Source organism: Hyla sarda, chromosome 4 (assembly GCF_029499605.1).
Source record: "Hyla sarda isolate aHylSar1 chromosome 4, aHylSar1.hap1, whole genome shotgun sequence".
NCBI lineage: Eukaryota > Metazoa > Chordata > Amphibia > Anura > Hylidae > Hyla > Hyla sarda.
The window spans coordinates 360,750,861-360,759,245 of record NC_079192.1 but is presented as its reverse complement, the minus strand read 5'-3'; the positions used below and the strand labels follow the sequence as shown (position 1 = coordinate 360,759,245).

General features: G+C 41.1%; 1 long non-coding RNA gene across 2 annotated transcripts in view; it reads right to left on the bottom strand.

The window, feature by feature from the left end:
* Positions 1-3,895: 3,895 nt before the first annotated feature.
* The window catches only part of LOC130267231 (uncharacterized), a 46,057-nt gene continuing 41,567 nt past the window's right edge, over positions 3,896-8,385 (bottom strand). The window contains exons 1-6 of one of the 2 annotated variants that reach the window (XR_008843110.1): positions 6,005-7,714; positions 5,625-5,843; positions 5,444-5,544; positions 5,298-5,360; positions 4,649-4,808; positions 3,896-4,581 (exon numbers count right to left, since the gene is read on the bottom strand). This is a non-coding gene — a long non-coding RNA (uncharacterized LOC130267231). Of the gene's footprint in view, positions 4,582-4,648; positions 4,809-5,297; positions 5,361-5,443; positions 5,545-5,624; positions 5,844-6,004; positions 7,715-8,385 lie in introns of those variants that run through there. The other variant, XR_008843111.1, reaches the window with a different exon arrangement.

The window sequence follows — 8,385 nt, the reverse complement described above, 5'->3', positions numbered from 1 at the left end:
GCAGAGTGTTGCCAACTTACATACAGTAACATAAATCTAAATTTTAGTCAATAAAGAGAAATGTGAAAGAAAATGTCCAGTGATAAAAAAAAATGTATCCCATATCTGCAGGAAAGGGAATAAATGTCAGATCGCTGGGGGTCAGTCCGCTGGCCCCCCGCGATCTCCTGCATAGGGCCCTGGCTCGGCTCTGCTAAAGTGAATGAGTTTGTACCCAGCATGTCAGCTGGTTGAAACACACTCCCTCCACTCAACTCTATGGGAGAGATGGAGATCAGGGAATGGTGTCTTCGCCTCTCCCATAGAGATGAATGGAGGGGGCGTGTTTCCACCAGCTGACGTGTTTGGTGCAAAACATTACAAAGTCAGTCACAAAGTCATGTTGGACACGAAAATAGACTCCCTCAATCTGTTGGTATAAAGTTGGAAGCATTCATGTTATGCCAGCGCCTTCTCACAAACACAATCACAAGCTTATCTCTCATTGCACAATCTGGCCGGAGTCTTCCTCTCCTGGTCTCTTCCCTTTCGTGCGGCCTCTGCAACTGTTTCTCTATTCGCCCATAGGGTGTACACTTGCTCCCTTCGAAGTTCTTAAAGCAGCAGTGTGTGCACCCAAAACTTGTCCTTAGCCAACCACCTTCCTGCACCACCTTTTTAAGACAGCCACACCCTATATTTGCCTGACCATTGTGTTCAATATTGAATGTGTTCCTATAAGTGTGTGTGCAATATCCTCTGTTCGACCACTTTATGTCTTCCTGATTCTGTCTATGCCTAATTCTCTGTACCTTATTGCATCATTACACCGTTCCAAATTATTATGCAAATGATATTTAAGTGTCTCAAAAAAATAAATATTTAGTTTTTCAGTTTAACTCATGGATGGCATTGTGTCTTAGGGCTCTTTTGATCACTGAGAACAATCTCAGACACCTGTGATAATTATATTGCCAGGTGAGCCCAATTTAAGGAAAAACTACTACTACTGTTCCACATTATTAAGCAGAGCACCATTTTCAAGCTATATGGGAAAGAAAAAGAATCTCTCCAAAAAGAGTGAAATAGTTCAATGCCTTGGACGAGGTATAAAAACAATAGATCTTTTGCAAAAACTTAAGCGTGATCATCGCACCATTAAGAGATTTGTGGCTGACTCAGAGCACAGACCGGGTTCGTGCAGATGAAGGCACATTGAGGAAGATTTCTGCCAGATCCATGCATCGGATCAAGAGAACAGCTGCTAAAATACCATTACATAGCAGCAAACAGATATTTGAAGCTGCTGGTGCCTCTGGAGCCCCATGGACATCAAGGTGTAGAGTCCTCCAGAGTCTTGCAACTGTGCCTAAACCTTCTATTGGGCCAGCACTAACCAATGTTCACAAGCAGAAACGTCTGCATTGAGCAGAAAAATACATGAAGACTAACTTTCAAACAGTCCTGTTCACTGATGAGTGCCGTGCAACCCTGGATTGTCCTGATGGATGGAGTAGTGGATGGTTGGTGGATGGCCACCATTTTCCAACAAGGCTGCAACAACAGCAGGGCAGTGGTAGAGTCATGTTTTGGGCAAGAATCATGGGATGAGAGCTGGTCAGCCCCTTTAGGGTCCCCGAAGGAGTAAAGATGACCTCTTCAAAGTATGTGGAGTTTCTGACTGATCCCTTTCTTTCTTGGCACAGAAGGAAGAACTATGCTTTCCGTAATAAAATCATCTTTATGCATGACAATGCACCATCTCAGGCTGCTTTCACACTATGTGTATTCATCCGTTATTAAACATTTGTTTTCTGTATTGTGTAATTGAAAAATGGATGTATAATAACGTATGAAATAACAGGTGATAACGGGTTCAAAGTCCCGTTATTAAAACGGATAAATGTTTTGCCATTATTACCCATTATTACGTCAATTTTTTAACCCTTTCTTGACCTCTCCTACCTGCCACACCTTGCAACACATGAAGCTTTGCCTCCTACTCCAAGGAAAGGGTATAAAAGGGTGCCACAATGATCTGACAGCAGTCTGAATTTCAGCATTGAGAGGGAGAGTACTGTTGCTTGGATTTCTTGCTGTCAGACATTACCTTTGCGAATTTCACCATGTTTATCACCCACCTTTCCTACAGTTTCGATGTGCTGTTGTGGCATGCCCAAAGAAGAAGGAGAAGATCCAAAGATGATGAGAGACGCCGCCGAAGATATTGGATCCATCCCATCACTGCAGCATGGATGACCCGTGGGGTGCACAGTACTTTGTATGTGGAGCTGCGCAAGCACCCTGAGAAGTTTGAAGCTACCTACGGATGTCTGTAGCAACGTTTGATGACCTTCTACCACACATCAGTGAAAGGATCCGTCGCCAATACACCCACCTCAGAAGAAGCATCTCGCCAGAGGAACGCCTCATCGTAACCCTCAGGTATGTAGTCAAAAACCTATTTTTTTGCAGTGTTTATCTAAAACCCTTTTTTTAACTGTTAATTTCAGGTTCCTGGCATCCGGTGAGAGTTTTTCATCACTTCACTTCCAGTTTTGCCCGGGAATTTCCACCATCTCTGAGATTGTCTGGACCACCTGCGAGGCCCTGTGGGATTGCCTTCTAGCATACTTTCTTTCGCATCCTTCAGCAGAACATTGGCTTTGCATCACAGAGAAGTTCAAGGAAAACACACAGTTTCCAAACTGTGTTGGAGCAGTCGACGAGAAGCACATCAGGATCCAGAATCCAGCGCACAAAGGACCAGAGTATTTCAACTACAAGAAGTTCTTCTTCACCATACTTATGTCCATTGCATATGTGCAGTACAAATTCATCACTGTGGATATCGGGGCATATGGAAGAACCAACGACTCCTGTGTGTTTAAGAACATGTGGAGGAGGATCTACTCTGGCGAGATGGGACTTTTTTTGAAGCAAGGGCCTTTCCTGGTACTGATAGACCTCCAATGCCCTTTGTTTTTATTGGGGACGAGGCCTTCCAGATGTGTGACAACTTGCTGAAGCCTTACTCCAGCCGAGGACTCGACCACCGCCAACGCATCTTCAACTACAGACTGTCACGTGCTAGACGCTATGTGGAGTGTGCCTTTGGAATGTTTGGGGCCAAATGGCGGATATTCACATGGCCAATCCAACTGTACCTGGATGTGGATGATCAGGTGGTTAAGGCAGCTGTTGTTCTCCACAACTTCGTCCTAACCAAGGAGCCTCCCCCCTGTGAGCCGGAGGAAGTGGAAGCAGCTCTGCCTGGACTACAGCAGTCATCAAGAAGATCAACCCAATAATCTTGGGTCATCAATGCGTCTCAGGGACGATTTTGCCCACTATTCCCTGACAGAGTGTCTTGGCAGGATCGTATCTTCTGAACTTTCTTGGACTGTTTTTTGATCTTTTTTTTTTAGGTTAAATTCACTTTGGTAGCAAACTGCTGATGTATTTTGCATGTTGTGTGTACACTTTGCTTGCAGGATATGGGAGGGGGGAGATTGTACACCTCAGTGTGACTTTCACACTGAGGCGTAGAATCTACCCCCACCTATCCTGCTAGCAAACTGCTGATGTATTTTGCATGTTATGTGTACACTTTGCTTGCAGGATATCGGAGGGGGTAGATTGTATGCCCCAGTGTGCCTTTCACACTGAGGCGTAAAATCTACCCCCTACCCTATCCTGCTAGCAATGTATTTGTTCTGTTATATTTCCCCGTGTTGTGTACAAATTGCTTTCAGGATAGTAGAGTGGTACCTTCTACCACCCAGTGTGAATTTAACACGGGGGGGTGTGTAGAAGGTAAACCTCTACTATCCTGAAAGCAAACCCTATTTGGGTGTAAAATAAATAGACAAAGTCATAATATCAACTGAAAAAAAAACTTTTATAGAGTCGTTTTTGTTTTTTAAATAAAAATAATTTAACTATTTAAAATGTTTTTTAAAGGGCTTGTGCCCTATAACTCAGTAAAAGTGGGCTGGTTAAGGGGGGTCTTCGGAAGGGCCTTTGGAGCTGGGGTCCTCCAGGGGCCGCAAGGAGTCGATTCTTCTTTCTGAGTAGAATCTGGGATTAGGGGTTTCCATGGAATAGGAATGGGACTGGAAAAATGAAAATTGTTGAAATGGTGTTGAAGGGGTGGGAATATTAGGGGGCAGAGTCTACTCAGAAGTTTGAACTACTCCTTGGGGAACTGACACTGCTTTTCAAGGGACAGATTCTCCAACATGGGAGCCAGGCTCTGGAGATAAAGTAGAGAGTCTGAAGGGGGACCAGTAGACGGCCCTGCCCCCGCCTGCAGTAACTGGCAAAGCTCTTCCCTCAAGACTTCCACTTTATCATCCAATCTCATATAGCTCTCCTTTGTGAGCATTATGAGGTCTTCAAGGATCCCATGCTGTCTCCTGCCAGTCCTCACCGGCCGGACCAAATCTCCAAAGGATGCTTCGATCCTCTGGCAACTTAGTCGGGACCATGAGGAAGCTGGTAAGGTAGAAGGTTCTTGCCCTTAATCAGCAGTGTCGGGGGCTGGAGGGGGATCTTTCTTGTAGGGCCTGAGCACTCTCTCTTTTAACACTGGAATGTGTCCTGAAAGAGAAAAAAAATTAGTTTATTTACAAAAAAAAAAAAAAAAAGAATAAAAACTTGGACGTACTTCCGCATCTCGTGGCAATGTTGTAGGAATCCAAGGAGTGACCGGTGGACGTATGGCGTTTTACTAGAGGCCCCAAATCCACTGGGCCTCTCTTCCTCCTCCCTAAGGTCCCGCATTTGCCTGTCCCTGATGGATGTACAATGATTTTTAATCTGCTCGCCTAGAAGGAAAAAAATTATTTATAATAAAAACATTAAAAAAAACATTTAATAAAAAAACTATTTACCGACAATCCATCTTTCATGGGATGACAGGTCCTCCCAGATGTTACAGATGGCACTATAAATCTCATTCCAAAGAGCCTGGGAATATTGGCACTTGGCATGGTGTGGGTTGGACGAATCTCACAGAGCAGGATGAGCCTTGACCACTGCTATGAAGAGATTGTTGTCTATGATGATCTCCTGCTCATCCTGCCCTCCTTCAATGTTCGCCCGACCAGCACAATCGCCATCCTGACATTTTAAAGATTATGTTAATAGTTTTTCAAAAACTGTAGTGTATTCAGTTGACTATGCAATCAATCACATTGGCTCTTTAAAGCTTTAAAAAACAGCAAAAAAATGAAGAAGCAATGGGATTAGTTGCTATGGGCAACTGACTTCCAAAGTACACTTAAATCAAGTATACCTATTTATTAAATACTCACACGACCACGTCCTCAGTCGCAAATGCTGCCACCTCTTCCTCTGGTTGGCTGAGGCGCAGGACGCTATTTAAAGAAAAAAATGTAAATTTAAATTACGGTATAACAACATGTAGAAAAAAACTGCAATATAATTGTACAATACATACTGGTTCAGGATCTTTGGAAGGCCCATCCTGGGAGTCCTGGGGGGGGGGCGACACATGCGGGACACTCTCCTCCTCGGCTTCCTCACGTAAACTTCTAACATCTTGTGATGGTAAGCAAAAAAAAGTTAGTAAATTATAGAATACGTATTTATGATATTTACTTAAAAAGAAAACTACTCACACTTGGGCTTCTGGAACGTGTTGATTCAACTTTCTTTGTTTCGGAACTTGAACCCTCCTCTGAGGAGGATTCCACAACTACATGCTTCTGAAAGAAAAAAAAATTAATAATTCAGAAATCATTGCCAGTCAAAATTGTGAGTGAAAACTCACCTTTTTAGATTTTGACTTCTTTTCTTCTTGGGTTGGTTTTCCTTTTTTTCTGTGGCAAACCTTGTTTCTAGAAAAAAAAAAAGATAAAAAAAAAATACAAAAAAAAAGGGATGCAACACGGTCCAAAATCATCCTGTGCACTTCAATGGCAATTAACCAACTGGAAGTAAAAAATAAAATATGGAAACATAAATATAATCATTTATCCCAAAAAATTAAAATACTCACACTGTGGCTTGGAGACTGTCTGGTGAAAAATTCTTGGTCCTCACCCTAACATAGAAACATAGAATGTGTCGGCAGATAAGAACCATTTGGCCCATCTAGTCTGCCCAATAATCTGAATCCTATCAATAATCACTGGCCCTATTTTATATGAAGGATAGCCTTATGCTTATCCCACGCATGTTTAAACTCCTTCACTGTATTTGCAGCAACCACTTCTGCAGGAAGGCTATTCCATGCATCCACTACTCTCTCAGTAATGTAATACTTCCTGATATTACTTTTAAACCTTTGCCCCTCTAATTTAACCCCTTAAGGACCAAGCGTTTTTCAGTTTTTGCACTTTCGTTTTTTCCTCCTTACATTTGAAAAATAATAACCCTTTCAATTTCGCACCTAAAAATCCATATGAAGGCTTTTTTTTGTGCCACCAATTCTACTTTGTAATGAAATCTCTCATTTTACCCAAAAATCTACAGTGAAACAGAAAAAAAAATCATTGTGAGACAAAATTTTGTCTCTTTTGGGGGCTTCTGTTTCTATGCAGTACATTTTTGGTAAAAATGACACCTTATATTTATTCTGTAGATCCATACAATTAAAATAATATCCTACCTATAAAGGTTTGATTTTGTCGTACTTCTGGAAAAAATTAATGCATGAAAATTAATACATTAAAAAAATTGTCATTTTCTGACCCCTATAACTTTTTTATTGTTCCACGAATGGGGCAGTATGAGGGCTCATTTTTTGCGCCGTTATCTGAAGTTTTTATCTGTACCATTTTTGATCGGACTTTTTGATCGCTTTTTATTAATTTTTTATGGTATAAAAAGTGACCAAAAATACGCTATTCTGGACTTTGGAATTTTTTGCGCGTATGCCATTGACCGTACGGTTTAATTAACGATATAATTTTATAGTTTGGACATTTACACACGCGGTGATACCACATGTTTGTTTTTATTTATTTATATTTACACACTTTTTTTTAAATGGGAAAGGGGGGTGATTCTGATTTTTATTAGGGAAGGGGTTCAATCACATTTATTTACTTTTATTTTTATTTTTTACTTTTTGTATGCAGTGTTATAGCCCCTTCTAGGGGCTATAATATTGCATACACTGATTGCAGGCACTGTTCAATGCATTGCCATAGGATTGCATTGATAAGTGTTTTCTGCGCTTGATTGCTCAATAGGAGCAATCAAACGCCGAATGGAGAACCGGGAACAAGGTAAGACACCTCCCGCTGTCCTCTTAGCTGTTCGGGATGCTGCAATTTCACTGCGGCGGTCCCGAACAGCTCAGCTGAGCTAACCGGCAGCATATTCTCCCATTTTAGACACCGCGATCAACTTTGATCGCGGCATCTAAAGGGTTAATACCGGACATTAGCCCTACTGGCGATGTCCGGTATTAGCCGCGGGTACCGGTTGCTGATAGTACTGGAGGGATTAATACTGGTGTACGCCACTGACCGTGCGGTTTAGATAACCTTATATTTTAAAAGTTCGGACATTTACGCACGAGTCGGTACCACATTTTTTTTTTTTATTACATTATTTTGTTTAAAAAATGGAAAAAGGGGGATGATTTAAACTTTTAATAGGGAAGGGGTTAATTCACTTTTCTGAACTTTTTTTTTTCCCTTTTTTTTTTTTTTTTAGCCCTCCACAGGAGGCTACAACATTCAATCTTCTGATTGCATATATTGATCAATGCTAATGGCATAGCATTGATCAGTGTCACTCATGACACCCACTGTGATCCTCCTGTATTATGTATAGATGTGGCCGGCTGCTCTTCTATGGTCCCCTGCACTGATGTATATATGCACCTATTCATATTTTCCACAGAGAGTTGTGATTGGCTGGAACCATCTGGCCAATCAAAGCTCTCTGCGGGAAATATGAATAGATATATATATGGAAGTGCCAGGGACCATAGAAGAGCGTCCACCCGCATCTATACATTATACAGAAGGATCACAACGGACTCAGGGCGATCTGTCAATTAGTACAGGTACTACTACTACCATCATGGAACAGTGTTTTCCATGCTGGGAGTAGTAGTACTACCTAAAAAATAAAAAATAAAATAATATATAAATAAATAAAAACACACACACACACACACACACACTACATTTTTATTATTGTCGGCTACATTCTTAGTGTCCTACCCGACCACATAAATTGATCCCTGTTTAAAAATGTATTAAATTTTTTTATTAAAAAGATAAATTTCATTAAATACAATTTTTTTCCATCACTACTGTATCTTTTTTATTATTATTAATTTTTTAATGTTACCCTCCAAAGTTTTATAAAAATTTGGATCGCTAAAGTCCAACAAAGAATAAAAACTGTTTGCCAAAATGC